The following is a 15979-nucleotide window of genomic DNA, read 5'->3' as shown; positions in this document are numbered from 1 at the left end:
CCCGAAAATACAAAAGATGCTGTTTAAAGCCACAAAACTGAATCAGATCACCCAGTGAGAGAGCACAGATGCGGAAGAGAAGAAAACCAAGCCCTGATGCTCCCCAAGACCTGGAGGACAGAGGAGGAGAAGAACCAGCACCGGAGACAGGACACGGTCACTGATGGAGAAGCAGGAAATGGTGGCGTGGTAAAGTCAGGATAGGTCCAACAATCTTTGAGTCGCCGAAGCCTAACACGGAACGCGGAAATGACCCATAAATACCGGCTGGTCCCATGCTGCCGCACACACTGCTGGCTGGCCCTGGATGCCCTCTCAGGCGGTAAACCCTGCCCGAGGGGAGACCCAACACATCCCCCCGTACTGCACCTGTTCTCTCCCCACCACAGCTCGGCCACTCGGCAGGACCATGGGCTCCGCCTGCACCACTCCTCTCCCACAGCCCCGTTCCCAGGCCTGGACCACCCTCCTCAACCCGCCCGCCAGTTCTTGTCAGGGACGTCTCAAAGCTGGAGGACACCTGCTGGACCACACTCATCACAGAAACCTTTCCGACCCCAGAACTGACTCCTGACAACCTGGCTGACAGAATGCCGCTGTGATTAGAATCAACTGTTAAAGGCAATCCTTTTGATCAGGGGTAAAAAAAAAAATCCACTTTTAAGCAGGAGATATTGTTAACCTTCAGTAACGTACCCCAGAACTGTGAACTCAGGTCCTGCTATAAAATGCCACGATCCAAGAAACGGTGGTTGTTCCTCTATGCTAAATAAACCGTAAGGTTGAAGGGGGAAGGAAAAAAACCCAGAAAGATACTAATACCATTTCATCTGAAAAGTACATTACCTAGACTTCAGGCTTATGAAAATTAAAATGATTTTAGCCGAAGGCTACACTTTGATATTTAGAAGGTGATCATACTCCTTGAACTCACAGTAAGTTAGGATTTCTTCTATGCATTTTCCAAAGTGAAAACCAAGAGTGTTTACTTTTAGTTCAGCCCTCACAGAAAAGGGCCTCAAGTCCAAAGCTGAAAGATCTTTAGCATAGATTTCTGAAAATCCATAAATAAGAAAAATAACTTTTCTAGTAGTAATCAGGTATTAAGATGCTCATATTTCTTCATTAGGGAGACCTCCATGTCAAGTATTCCAAGTCAATGACCGTGACCACGCATTCTTCACAAAACAGAATACAGCCCCAGCCCCGGCGCTGAGAACATAACCACATCAATTCAAATACTTAGATCTGAAGCTGAATATTCAGAAATGTTTCAACTGCTCCCAAGACATGATTAGATGGGACACAGCATTACACAAGCATAAATTCTATTAAATATTGTACATTTATTATTTAGAGGTCCCAATTCTTAACAGCCCATGAGTCCTCCACGCCACAGGGAAACAGTATCAATTCCACGCGTGATGACAAAAATACACGAAAATATTCACACGAAGAACTGTGTTCTCCCTCAGCGTGCTCTCCCACATACTCCCATTTTGTATCAGTAGCAGTAAGAGCGTCACTGAGTTGAACTGTTACCGAAATTCAGAGCTTGATGTTCAGTTTGAATAGCGTCACATTTTTAAAGTATTTTTGAAGAGGTCTCAAACTGCATGGAAGATACCCACATTTTCAAAGAAAAATGTCACAAAGTCGTTAAAGAGAACAACATGAAATGTACCTGACTCTTATTAAAAATATAGTATATTAAGTATTTAATGGCCTCTAAAATAATTTAATTAGAGTCAGAAAAAAAGATCGTGTCCTAAGTAAGTCTGTTATTCAGCTATGACCAATTCGCAACTTCATAACATTGACAGGAGGAAAAAAAAAATTCACTCTCCTAATGAATTATAATAACCAAGCACAGGACTTTTAAAAGTTTTCATTGTTACACTGAAAAATTAATGGAGGGGTCTTTATTTTCTGGGTGCATACCAGATCTTTTAAGCCATGTTAAGACGTCTGTCAGTAAAAATAGGGGTGGAGGGCCCAGCTTTGAATCCAGAATGGAAAAGCAGCCTTATCAGGCTTGGTATATATCACTTAGCTGCTTCTGGTAATGCTGCATGCTGTTAGTTCTGATTGCAGCTGCAGTACGTCTGATTACTCTAGCAATGACTTGATTTAAATATTGCCTTCAAATGATCAACAACCAATTCCAATCTAACTCCGAGCGGTCTCCAAACTACTAATACTGACAACTGAGAACTCCACGTCTCTCCCCTCAGCACCTGAGAACTCTTTTCCAGTACTTAAAACCTTAAGCTAAGGAGACCTTTTAATTTTTAAGTAGCCTCTATATAAAATCTGCTATGTAATTTACCTTCTATATGAATCTATAAAACATGTCTGTGGGTATCCTAAGAGGATGGTCTTTGGCTGTTCTGAGCTACTGTGACATGAAAGACAAGCCAGGAGAACACCCAAGGCGTATACATTTCCGGCTGGGCTAGGGATGCCTCGCTAGTCACTCCTCTCTCCTCTTTTTCCAGACAAGACATGACCACTACCCGTTACTCACCCTCCAACCACTTTCTCCTCACCCACGCTCCAGGGCAAACGGTGCTCACCAAGAAGCTCCAAAAACACAGTTCACCCCCTGTGATTTAAGATCATCTCACCTGATGTATTTTTCTCTGCAAGCAGAAATCACTTAAATGTCACCTTGGCAGGGTAGCCGGTAATTAACACTGGCCACTTCCTCCACTCCCAAATTAGTCAAGTTTTACTCCTGGTCAAATTAGGATTATGGTTATTTTCAAGCGTACGTACAGGTATTTCACTAAATAATGGATCAGGAATGCGAACGGTTCCCTGTACAGTAAGAAAATGCAAAGTCACCAGGGAGAGTCCCTCCTCTTCCTCCCTTAAAATGCTCTGTTCCCCTATTCTCCCTTCTCCCCACCTCTCCGAAGAGATGGGACCCACCCTAGCTACAAATAAAGACCCCCTGTGAGGCCATAAAATTCTGCCTCTTCTGATGCTCTTCCCTAAATTATCACTCCTCTCAAGAATCACACTCAAATGACCCCTTCTCAACCAGCCCCTTTCACAGAGTCTACACACACACACACACACACACACACACACACACACACACACACACACACACACACACACACACACACAGAGTTCGTCCCTACTTGAAAATAAACTTCATTCAAACCTTCACTTCCTTCAAACTCACATCTTAGGTTTCTCTCTCTTGTTCAGGCAAAGTTTTAAAAACGTACCGGCTCAGGGCTCCCTTGACTTCTGCCTCCTGTAAAGAGGCCATTTCTCCCCTCAAGAGCTCTCCAGGGCCTCACAAACAGCTTCTCCCCGTGTCACAAGTCAAAGCCAATGTCAAATCAGATGCCCTTTTCTCAGCACTCCCTGACTCAATGTCACACTACCCACACCCTCCCCGATACTGCTGTGTCCTTTATGTGTCACAGACTGCCTAAAACATGGCAATCCACAACACGTAAAACGATGAATGACACTAAGTTTTCCTGATTCTCAACACTCTTTCGCCTTCAAGTTTGTCATTTACAAACTTCTGTCTTCCAACTCTTTTTACACAGGCACAAGGTATCATCCTTAAAGACCTCACCCACTACGCCCTGGCTGTAAAGGATTACTTTGGAATCCCACATTCCAGCCTTCCCCTCCCTCAAGAGCGGGAACACCCCTCCTGAGATTACCATCAGATCTCTGGGACCCAGCCTTTCACCCACTCCCAATTGCAAAATACCAGCCATTCCACTCTATTATTCCATTGCACATTTCTATGCCAGTGAAGTTTCACCACGTCCCAAGTCACAAATCACTCAGGCTTGCAGCCTAAGAAATCAAATAAGAAAAAAGGGGCTGGCAGACATAAAAACTGTGATCTCGCCCAGGCTCTGAACCCTGACCAACTGTGTGGATTCAAGGAAGTTACCTAATCCTTGGATTCCATTTCTTTATTTGGAAAGCTAGAGATTGTACTAAAATCTTTACAGCCTCCTCCCTCCAGGGAGACGCTTCTCTCCTCCCCACCCTGCACCCACCACTTCCCTCTCTCACACACAAGCTGATCTTTTATTTCTAACTACCAAACCTCCATATCTAAAGTTATCGAGACTGGACATTTGTTTCCCCTCAATTTCTCAAAATTGTTCCCTTTCCGTTTTAGCTGCTGCCACCTAGTTCTTATTTGTATTTGCTCAGGCACAACATATCCTAGCTTTCCAGTATTCCCGCTTTCTGGCTCCCTTACTAACTTAGCCTATCAACGCTGGGCAATCACATTAATCTCACAAAAACTTCTTTGCAACATTAGTTCTTGGTTTGCAAATATTCAGTGTTTCCCCCTTAGCCTGCTTATTAAGTATATTCTTCTTAGCCTTGTATCAAAGACCTCTGATAATTTTACCTCTAACTACTTTACTAACTTAATCTCTAATTAATTTACTTTCTATTTCAAACGAAAAAGGCATACTTCCCACAGGCTGGAACAACCAAGCTGTCCGGAGCAGATGACACCACCTAGTGGTGAGGGTTCTAAACTTGCAAGATCTCCATCCCCTGCCTTCTTATAAAAGATAAGCTAAACATTGTTTTTTCTGCCCTTCACTCCTCACATTTAGTTGTCACCTCTGTCTTCTACATTTCTTTCTTTCCTTCCCTTCTTAACACCTGCCCCCCAAAAACTACCCTCCCTCTCTATAAACCAATGTAAGCCCAGGTCACGGATTTTCTACGTTCTACTGGCACCAAAAAAAAAAAAAAAAAAAAAAAAGTCATGTAAAAACGGGATCGAAGAGGCATTTATAATAAACCAACCAACCCTTTTCCTAATGATAACACGGTATGCTTCAGCATGCCACAAATCATGTCACAACTAAGGTTTCTACAATTTGCTTTACAGACGTCATTTCCTGTCCTTGAATTATTCCCTTCTGATTCACTCTTCCCTCAGAGCTCAAGCTAACATCCACCTCCCCGCCCCTGCCCAGCTCACCAAGGTGCTAGGATGAACTACTCTGTTCTTATCATGCTGGATGTAACCGACTGCTTATTTGTCCTTCTCCCCCACTGGACTGTAAGCTCCGTGAGGGTAGGAAATGTGATCTCTTCACTCTGTATCTTGTGTCTGGCCCAATGTTCGGCACAGAGGAGATCCATAGTTGCTGAGTTCATGAATGGATGGAGAATGGGAGGCAGGACTCCAGCAGGGGAGGGGAGGGAAGGGAAGGAGGGATAACATGGGAAAATATACATCCATCCTTCTGAAATTAACAGAAAATCCAGGTGCAACCACCAGGCCAGTTACAACAGTGCAGATGGCTACCCTAGAGATGGCTCTGATTTCTAGCAGCTAAGAAAGAGGTCACCAACACCCACCTCAAAATGCTTCCAAATTGGCTACAGGAGATGCCAGATCAGTTTCTGCCATGCAGAGCTTATGTGGAAGCTCTCTGCTCGAATAGTCTATGAAGGATAAGGATTAAATATTGCCTGATTTTCCTAAATACTTTGTAAAAAAGACATTTAATTATAAATATATATCCACACATATAATAAGCCTTTGGGATTAAGCAAGAATTTTGGCAATATATTTAAATCTGGGGCTTAAAGAAAGGCAAGTTTTTTTAAAAAGTTTAAAATGTGAAATACACAGATTCTTCATCCGATGGACTACATTTTGAAATCAGAAGACAAAATGGCAAGGAACGGATCTTAAATGAATGACCTAGATCACTCATTTCAAAAACTCCTTTCCAGTGCCTAAGGATAACCTAACACTTGCAAATTGACCAATTAAGTGAGACCAAAAGAAAAAAAAATACAATTTGGCCTCATCATCTATATAATGTGGTCAAAAGAAAGCTTACCTACTGCAATTTCCCACTCATAAAGATTAAACAGACACCTTGCCTTATGGTTCCTGCTATTAAGTCAGGTCCTTTAGGCCACAAATTAGGCCACTGAGACAACATTTAATGCAACAATAGTGCACTAATTTGTTTCAGTTTACTGAGTCTATGTAAAATGAGCCAAACTTGGGTGGAAAACAGGTGGTGGCCGACTTGATAGGGAGGTTAAATAACCGGTAAGATCCCTTTCACCTCTAACATTCAAAGAAATAACTGCTTCAGAGGTGGCTCAAGAGCTAAGTCTACAGACATACACACCAGAGAGGCAGGGGAGCTAGGGACCGAAAACAGTTTACGCCTAATTTTCAGATTCCCCTTTTGGCATTTGTCCACAACATGGACTAAATGATCTATTAACATGATGATAACCCACTGGGGGGACTTCTAGTGACTAATTAAAAGATACAAGGAATATACAGGTGGAATATACAGGTGACCTGAATGCTAAAGTCCTTTAACAATCTTGCTTCCTTTCAGAGTGACAAAAGAATTTGGCTCATTTAAGATAGTCCTTTTTCAAGAAATGGGTGCACAAATGCACACTTTATTGAAATCCAACCTTACGCTGAGCTTGTTAAATGCCATGTTTGGCTTAACTTAGAGTTATATCAATTGTTTTTTAAAAAATTATGTAATGCTTCAAGTATTTTTAAATCCATCTTAAAGTTTAATACTACAATAAGGAGGAATAATAATTCTAGTTGTGGAACCAGAGCTCTTCTTTTAAAACTCAAAGATAAAGCCAAATATCATATATTTTATATGTACTAACCTATACAACTGCAAAAACACATTTTCATGAATAACTAACAACTGGACATGTTGGGTAACAACCACAACTCTAAGAATATGGAAAAAATACTACCATACCCTACTTTTAACACGTGCAGATACCTCCAACTATTGAAACCCGTGTCCAAACATACAAAGCCTTAAGAAGCTGCCTTTATTAAAAAAAAAAAGCTGCCTTTATTAAAGATAAAAAATGAAGATATGCCTTTTAATTTTTTCCGATCTTAATACTCACTGTAAATACCCAGTAAAAAATGAAAATAAAATCTACCAAGCACCAGAGTTGTTTAATAAAAGCCACTTAATGAAACCGCAGTTCAAACACATGCAAAAAAAAAAAAAAAATCAAGTGCATAAAAAATAGAGTTTACTTTCCTAATGCATACAATTGCGTCCTTGTTTTCAATGCTCTGCAATTCACATCAGTGGGAACAAAAAAATCTCACGGAGACAACAGAAAGTTAGCTTCCTGGAAGAAAGCACTGTAAGAAAAAGCAGTGAAGATTGAGAATCCCTTTCTTAAAAAAAAAAAAAAAAAAAAAAGACCTTACAAGTTTCTCTTCTAGAAAAAAAACTAATAAAAGTTTAGCCCCGCAATTTATCAATCGCACCTATTCTATCTACATTCAACCAGTTAGTACTTAACCCCCAGAGCAGCGCTCCCTCGGGGCACAAAACATCTAAGAGAACTCTGGGACTCCATTTCAAAGATCCCATCTCTTTGGCTACTGGCCTCTCCTTTCATCTCACCTACGCTGGGACTCTCTCATAAATTGGAAGAATTAACCTAGGGGCGAGATCAGTTAAGTCATTAGCAGGCACGAGAGTTACCGGGGACAGCGAGCGGGGCGCGGCGGTGAAGTTTCCAAGCTCCCGGGCGCAGCGGAAGTCCTCGCCCTCCCGCCGCCCCGTACCCCCGCGCCACGGCCGCCGCTTTGAGTTCCAGCAATGGCTCCAGGACCAGACCCTTGCAGCCCGGGCCGCCGCCGCAGCCTGCACCCGGCTCGCAGCAGCACTCGGCTCGAAAATTACCATTCGGTTCACGTTGCAAATTATCCCCCTCCCACCCCTCCGCCCCCGCGTCCTCCCAGAGAAGTCCGAATCCCGAGCCCGTCCCGAACTTTTCAAGTGGGCAGGCGCCGCCGCACTATACCACCTTCCAGCGGAGCTTGCTTGCATCCCATTTCCCAGAGCACCCACGGGAGCGCGGTCCTGGGCTGGACAGCGAGGGAAACGCACCAATGCAGCCCAAAGTCCGCCACCCCGAAGCAGCAAGTTGCATGCCTCCCGGGCACAGACAGCTCCGGCCCCGGCCGCGCACTGGCAGCCCCGGCGCCTCGCTGCGCCCCTCGTTCACCCGCCCTCCAGCCCCAACTTCGTTTCCAGCAAACTTACAGCAAAGTTGGCCCCAAGCGGCAGCGGCGCTCTCGAGGACGCGCGCCTCGTCGCCTCAGCGCACCCCCGAGTGGGGGCCGGGTCCTCAGGGGGCCTCAGGGGGCCTCACTGGGCCGGCGGGTCCGCATGGTGTCGGCGGCCCTCCCTCGCTCTCCGCGCGCCCCGCTCCGAGGCCACTGCTCGTCGTCCGCGCACCCCGCTCCGAGGCCGCCCGGCTCGGCACCGGCGCCTCACGCGCCCGGCACGGAATATATCCCTCCGCCCGCAGCCACGCCCGCGAGCGCCGGCGCTCGTTTCTCCCGCGCGGAAACTCGATCTGACTTTCCCTGGCGGCCAGACTCTGAGCTCGCGGGTCCCGGGCAACGACTCCCCGCCACCGGTCAGTGATCCCCTGCCGCTACAGCCGCCAATTCCTCCCGAGGAGACAAGCGAGTGTCCAGGGTGATCTTGCGACACTCCGAGGAACAGTGTGGGGCTTGCTCTAGTGCGGCTGTTAGTTACGGCTATTACACAGATTTGTGCAGGGAATTAGTATGGAATGTTTTCTGTTTCTGGAAAGGGGAAACAGTTTAGCTTTAAAAAAGAAAAAAAAAAAAAAAGCCAGCTAAGGCTACTAAAGCTTCCCCCGGCTCCCTTTAGATTCTCTAGAACCTTCAGGGAATTCCTGTATCTGCATTTGAAAGCCTCTGTTCTGGGTCTGCAATTGCTCGGTGGAATAAAATCTTCCAAAAGGTCTCAAAAGGAATGCAGTTAGATCGGATCTACTTCCTTCTTCAGTCTACACGAAGATCCAGGGAAAATGAAAGCGCTTCCTCCGCCTCTTCATTGTGCAGAGCTAGTTAAACCCCATAACCTCCCCGACCCTGGTTACGAACCCCAACGCCGGCCTCTTCCGGCGGACAACCCAGACTCCCACGTCTGCGGGACAAAAAGCTGCTGTGCCGCCTTGGTGCGCTTTCCCAGCCGGCAAGTCCACCCCACAATCTGTGAACCCAGTCTAACGTGAAACTACAAGTTCCCTGGGGAGAAGGGGAAGCCCCGGGCGTCCGGACGCCCGGCTCCGGGAAGCCCAGCCTCCCCCAAAGCCCGAGCGCGCAGTCCGGGGTCCAGAGGCTCTGAGCCCAGCCTCAGCGCCAGCAAATCTCCAGACGCGGGCTCCACACAGCTGAGCCTTGGCCGAAGCCCGGAGTGCTCCTGGGCATTGGAAAACAGCCCAGAGAAGAGGGCCGACATGACCTCGGAAAGTTTGTGGGACTCGAACATTTAACACTGTGAGGACAAAGAGATCTGATTTCCCCGGAACCGGTGGAGGGGTCTGCAGGGGGAACTGCGAGGCAGATGCGGGCGAGGGAGTCTAGGGTTAAAGAGAGAAATTCCTTGGTTCAAAGTTAATGCAGTGTCTTCTTAAACCATCCTAAAGAAGGTGTTTGAAAAAATAAAGGTGTCTAGCAGGTTATGGCTGCGAAGGAAAAATAATGCCTGCAGAATGAATGTGCTGATTCGTAGCACCAAGAGTATGTGGTGTATTCCCTGCCCATGATTTGGAATACAGATAAATTCACACACCCAGCAAACACCATCATCCAAACACTTGGCCATGGCCATAAATGCGCAAAGTGCTCCTGGAGTTACAGGTCAATTTTATACTCGGAACACCTCGAAAATAGGTGACCTGATCTCCAAGCTCTACCGGTTTGCGCCCCTTGCCGAATTCTAATTCAATAAATCACAGACGCCAACAGTTTGCTGGGGGAGGGAGGGAGAGTTGGAGGGGAAAGAAGAGCAGTAAAAAGTAAAAAGACATCATCCCGTAACATAAAATCACAAGATGTCTTAAATGGCACACACACAAAAAAATTCCTGAAGAAAATTACCATTCATTAATAAGTAAAAACCCTCACTCGAACTAAAACATCTGTTTGGGAATCCCGATTTTCCAGGCTCACTGCGAAAGCTAATTGCCTGGAAGAAGTTGCACTTTTTCGCCACAGGAACAGCCGAGAGCCAGAGATGGAGATTTCAGACTCTGGAGCTGCTACGTTTTTCTGCTCCTTTAGCCCTAACGAAACGAAATACAGATGCCTCTTTGCTACCATCGAATTACCTTCACAAGAAAGAGAAATGTAGTTCAAGCTCCACGTTTGTCCTTTCGATTGTTGGCCCTCCCTAACCCTGTCCCCAAAGGCTTTTGGAAATTAGGGGAATAGGGGACGGTTCCCGAAAACAAAAACGCTTTCCTCCAGCACCGCCTCTCCAACCAGTCCACCCAAGCTAGTATTTGAAAATTAGATAGCGAATGGGCCGGAGTGGGTGGTAAGTGAAGGCTGCGAGCTCACGCCCACGTCCCAGGAGCGCCCGGCAGGTCCAAGTTCTCTGTCCGCGCGCGGAATCCAGCACGGACCGCGCGCCTTGCCGGGTGTCCGGACTAGAGGGCGCTGCGCCACTGCAGATCGCGCGGCCCCGAGTTGCGCCCTCCCTGGGCACCATTTCTATAATAAGTTACATTCAAAATAACGCACAAACAGCATAGCTTTTCAAGTTCTTTTGAACAGTGGTATGTATGTATTTTATGAATTCCAAAACCTGTGCAGACTGATCTTTCCATTCCCGAGCCATGTACAACCAGAGGGGCGTGCGGCTCGCCAGGCAGAAAGCCTGGAGGATGCACACGCTTCCCCGCACTAGCTCAGGGCCAAACACCCCACGTAATTTCATTTACATTTAAACTTAAATACAAAAGGCTTATACTAAACAAAGAACTCACCAGTCCAGGCACTCGAGTCGTTGGGTGCTGGCTTTAAAGTCCTCGGCAGCTCCGTAATCCCCAAGCAATTTGGATATTTGTTAAAAGCCGTATCTGAAGTACCAACTTTGCCTCCCTCCGATCTTCAGCATGTCCCCAACGAGAGTGCGATCCGCCCGTGCTGCCCGGACCCAGGTGGCCACATCTCCGGAGGTTCCCGTCCTGGGTGGAAAGTTGAGCACTAAGAGGAGGCGAAATCAGAGTGCGCTAGGGCTACGGAATAGGGCCGAGGAGAAGCCAAGTTTGTCAGGACATGTCCAGGCAGCAAGCCGCCGAGTTTAGGAGTTGCGGCCGGGAACTGCGGCGGATCACTGCCTCTTTCCCCACTCCCTCCCTCTTGGAGAAGGTGGGGGAGGGGAGGTGACGTCAGCGCCCCGCCTCGCCCCCCCGCCCCGCGGCGCGGACGGGATTCTCCTGCGGGGTCCGCCTCCTCGACAGTAGCAGCGGGCGAGCTCGGGGCTGGGGCGGCCTCCAGTGCCGCAGCGCTGTCTACCCGGAGGCGTGTATCCCTCTCCACCGTGCGGCGTCTCCCCGGCTCTGCCGAGCGCTGGCGTTCTTCGCACTCGGCACCGGAGCTGCCCCGGAGCCCCGCGGCGCGCACCTCTCTGGTGCTCTTTCTTGCAAGCCCCTTCCCGCAGCGTTTCCCACGCGTCGAACTGCAGGTGATGCTCTTCCTCTTCTGCAGCTGAAATTCGTCGCGACGTGTCGCCTGCCGGGTTTTTGCAGGGCGGAAGCAAGAACAGTCTCTGCACACTGGCCTGGACGACTTGTACTTTGTAGCCCTACAACTTCTGGATGTGATATATTTTAAATAGTTCTTGTGCTCTAGCGCTGTTTGTGGTCTTTGTGTTGAAAATCACAGAGCCATATTTTAATTTTCAAATCCTTTCCAAAAGCGCCTACGTTTTTACACGGTACTCCGAAGCGTAGAAGGTTCCGAGGAGTGGGGGGAAGAGATGGAGGAGGAGCCAATTTTTAATGTCTTACAAATCGTCCCTAGTGAAAGGGGCCAATACACAAATCAGTCGTCTACTCGTAATGTAGAGTAAGATAAATGCAAACAACCCTGAAATAAAATTTATAAATGAATGCATCGTTTTTATGTAAGCGTCCAGACCGCAGGAAAAATACCTACTGTGGAGTGTGTGTGTGTGTGTGTGTGTGTGTGTGTGTGTGTGTGTGTGTTTAATGCCGCTAAAGTACCAAAATAAAATCAGGAGAGATCAGCGTGAAATTCCCAAGGAGCCATTTCCGTGAGTTGACACTGCCCACAGAAGGTTGGCATTAACATTCAGAGAACCCTGGAAAGGGCGAGGATGCTGGGAGTGGGTTCTATCAGTACATTTGCAGCCATTGATGTAAATCTTCTGGTCTGTTTAGCTGGTCGTTTTCTTGGCAGGGTAAAGAGCAAAACCCTGAGGACACAGGAAACAAGGCAAGGGGTTAAACAGTGAGGAGACAAGGAAGATGAAATGTTGGAGTATTGTGTATGAGGAAGTCGAAGTCGTATAACTTCTCTAAATTTCAGTGTCTTCATCTGTGATAAGGAATCGTATTTGTTTCACACGGTAAGAATGCATTCGTGTATTTATTCATTCAAAAAAAATGTACTGAATGCCATGTGTTTACCAGGGAGAGACATCCATTCTTGTGGGCAACACTTTCACTGAGCATCATCGGAAGTGTCTAGAAGCCAAGCACACAGTAGCCAATCAATAACCGTATTCTTACTCTCCCGATCCTTCGCAGTGTGTCAGCTTTCTCATCTTTAAAATTCGGAAGAGTAAAAGGGAGATTATCACAAGTAATTCAAGATACGTTTTGATTTAGAAGGGAGGAGAGAAGGCAGTGAGAAGCTGGGAGACAGAGAATTTGGGGAAAGGACCTTAGGGGCCTCTGCAGACCAGAGGGCAGCCGGAAGGTGCCAGATTCCTGAGGAGGGAGGAGGCAATCCAAAGAAAGACTGGTTTGGGAGGCCAGCCTGTCAGTGCAGAGGACACACTTCTCATGCTTCACTATTTCAAGTACACAGGCTCACTCCTTTTACATCAATAGTTGAAATTAGAAATTGATCACACATTACAAGTTCTTATTAATGAGGCACATAAATTTTTACCAGATGCTGCTGTGCAAGTCAATTTGATCTTTAGAGTTATCATAGTTAAATCAAAGTATTTCCATTAAAAAAACACAAACAAAAGGAACTTATTTAGAATTGATGGTATCAATCAAAATAGCTATTTTTAAAAACAAAGTGAGAGGGGCAGAAAACTTAACAACCTCCAGACCTGTATGCTCCTACACAATAGGTAGATACTAGCCACAAGTGGTTGTTTAAATTAATTTAAAATTCAGTTATTTTGGTCTCACTGGCTACATTTCAAGTATATAATATCAGCTTGTGGCTAATGGCTATCTATTGTCCAGGGCCGATGAAATATTTTCATCATGACAGAGAATTCTATTGTACAGCATTATTATAGACTTTGCTATTGTTTTTGGAACACTACATCAAGTATTACAGTTTTTCATGCACCCAATATTAAGTTACTTCCAAAGTAAAACACAAATGAAAACAAAAACAAAAAACCAGAATCACAGAAGGATTCACTCATTCTGCAAATATTTATCAAGTACCAACAAAATGCTATGAGAAATTACAAAGGACTCGAATTTTAATGAGTTAGGTGTGTTTGGTGATTAAGAAATATTAACATGACCTAACATGGACTTTTAATTGTTTGCTTTGGTTGCCGAATACTAGAACCAGGGAAAATCACTACACTTAAAGCAGAAAAGACTTCTAAGACACTTTTAGGCCTAGTCCTAGGATTAAATAATTTTAAGTAGTCTGATTGACTTCTCTGTTCCTTGTCCCTGCTCTCACAACCACCTCTGCTCCCTTTCTGCCTACACTTCCGGGAGTTAACACCTTCTTCCGCCCTCTCCGCTTCCCCAGCTTTGGAATTATTTCACTCTTTGCATTCAAATACAGCTCTCCTCTGGGATCGGCTTGTACTCTCCAAGGGGGCCATTAGAACAGGCAACTACTCAATCTGATGAGAATGAGTAGTGGTTAACTATGGGTATGAATATGTTACTTTTCCTAGCCGCTTCCAAGTGCCCTGTAACAAGGGCTTTCTTAAAGCTAAACCTCAATGGTAAAATCTTATTCTAATGGTGAAATTCCAGATGCCGTGGCCAGTTGGGCAAATATTTGGAGGCATTACAAATCACTTACTGGATGACTATTTAAAAAAAAAAGTATACCTTCATTTTAGGAATAAACACATAGTAGAATTGGCTGGTTGTGGATATTCGGTCCCTACAAAGATAAAATCAACATCCCCAAGTGGTTTGGGAAGGCATCTGGCTGGATAAATGTAATTCTTAACAATGTCGTCTCAGCTCAGTGACTGAAGGATCCCAAGTCTACCTTTTTGAACAGTAAGCAATGAATCTTTCAGAAACTGTTAAAATACTTTGTCCAAAAAGGTAAGAGAAAGAACATTGCACTCAACGTCAGTAGATCTGATTTGAGTCTAATCTTTGCCACATAAAATCTAATGTATTTGGTTCTTACTGAACTTGGGAGTCTCACTTTCCTTTATAAAGGTGCATCTCCAAGAAAAGCCAAAAAAAAAAAAAAAACCCTGCCTTGACAGTTGTGAGAGATACCAGTAAACAGTGTGGATAATGACTACAATATCATTATTCTCCTCAAATTTACCCACCATTTCTCACCCTACCGCTGCATCCCAGCTATGAGGCTTTGTATCCAATAGTAAAAAGTAACTTTGATTTGAAGCCAATAGTGCCCCAGACTCTGCTCCAAATTCTTTATATGTATCATCTCATGTAATTCTTACAAAATCCTATAAGTTATTAGTAATTAATACCCTACCACCTTGTTCCAGATGAGCAACTAAAGTTTAGGTAGATTAGGTAACACTCTTTATCAATTTAATACACTAATTCCTAAACCCTGTACCTCATTTGAGCCCTTTATGAACCAAGGTGGTTGTTGTGGTTCAAGAAGCAACCTTAGAGGAGAACGAGAATCTATCAAATGATGGCTGGAGAACAATGCTCCTTTGCAGCAGCTACAATGAGTATGGAGAAGAAATTGTTTAAAAGTGGGTCCTTTAATCGCAGAATGAGAGCATCACTGATTGTGTTTAGGAGTATCTATATGTGATACACCCATTATTTGTTTGGCTTTCCTATTTTTCTAGGTAGATATACATACTCTTTTTTTTTTAGATTTTACTTATTTATTCAAGAGAGAGAGCACATGAGAGCGGGGAGGGTCAGAGGGAGAAGCAGACTCCCTGCTGAGCAGGGAGCCCGATGTGCGACTCGATCCCGGGACTCCAGGATCATGACCTAAGCTGAAGGCAGTCGCTCAACCAACTGAGCCGCCTAGGTGCTCCTAGATATCCATACACTTAAACACATTTTGATTCAAAATCATTGTCTGGCTTTTAACTTGTTTAGTCTGAACAGCAGAAAAATACACACCAATGGTTCTCAGTGAATTCTGACAAGGACTATCTCACAGGATTTCCTGATCAGCATTTCAATTTATACTTCACTTTTCCTTTTCCTGATCTGCAACTACGAGTGTGTCCTTTCTTTCTTTTTTACTTTCCCATATGACAACGTGGGAAATTCCCTCTACCAATACTTTTTGACCATTATGATACCATCCCTTTTCCCCGTAGAATTTTTTTGGTCATAAAAGCTAATATGAGACTAAAGGATCCCATTACTATTGGGAAAGGGATTCTTTAATGAGAATTTCAATAGTCCCCCAAATCCGTTCTCTAAAAGATGATCTATCTAAGCCCAGGGGGTAGTTCTTTAGCCTTGGTCGTGGGTATGTGGACCAATTGCAGTCAATGAGCTATTAGAGAAAGTTTGCCGGAGGCTTCTGGGGGAAAAAAAAAATGTTCTCTCTCCTAAGAGAGATCCACAAGAGACATTATGTCTTTCTTTGGACATTGTCAGATTAGGAAGTCATGCCTGGGACGATTATAGTTATCTTCCTTGCTGAGGATGAGACCTAAAACAGGGAAAG

The 15979-nt window shown here is 45.1% G+C and overlaps 1 protein-coding gene across 3 annotated transcripts in view; it reads right to left on the bottom strand.

Annotated features, from left to right (window-relative positions):
- FAT1 (FAT atypical cadherin 1) overlaps positions 1 to 11207 on the bottom strand; it is a 126368-nt gene extending 115161 nt beyond the window's left edge. For 2 of the 3 annotated variants that reach the window (XM_027599211.2, XM_027599213.2), the window contains exon 1: positions 10861 to 11207. The gene's annotated coding sequence lies outside the window, so the exon portion shown is untranslated. Of the gene's footprint in view, positions 1 to 8096; positions 8305 to 10860 lie in introns of those variants that run through there. The other variant, XM_027599212.2, reaches the window with a different exon arrangement.
- Between the last annotated feature and the right edge of the window lie 4772 nt (positions 11208 to 15979).

This window comes from Zalophus californianus, chromosome 2 (assembly GCF_009762305.2).
Source record: "Zalophus californianus isolate mZalCal1 chromosome 2, mZalCal1.pri.v2, whole genome shotgun sequence".
In the NCBI taxonomy this organism is placed as follows: domain Eukaryota; kingdom Metazoa; phylum Chordata; class Mammalia; order Carnivora; family Otariidae; genus Zalophus; species Zalophus californianus.
Note: the sequence above shows the minus strand (reverse complement) of the source record. Positions and strands in the feature narration are given on the sequence as shown.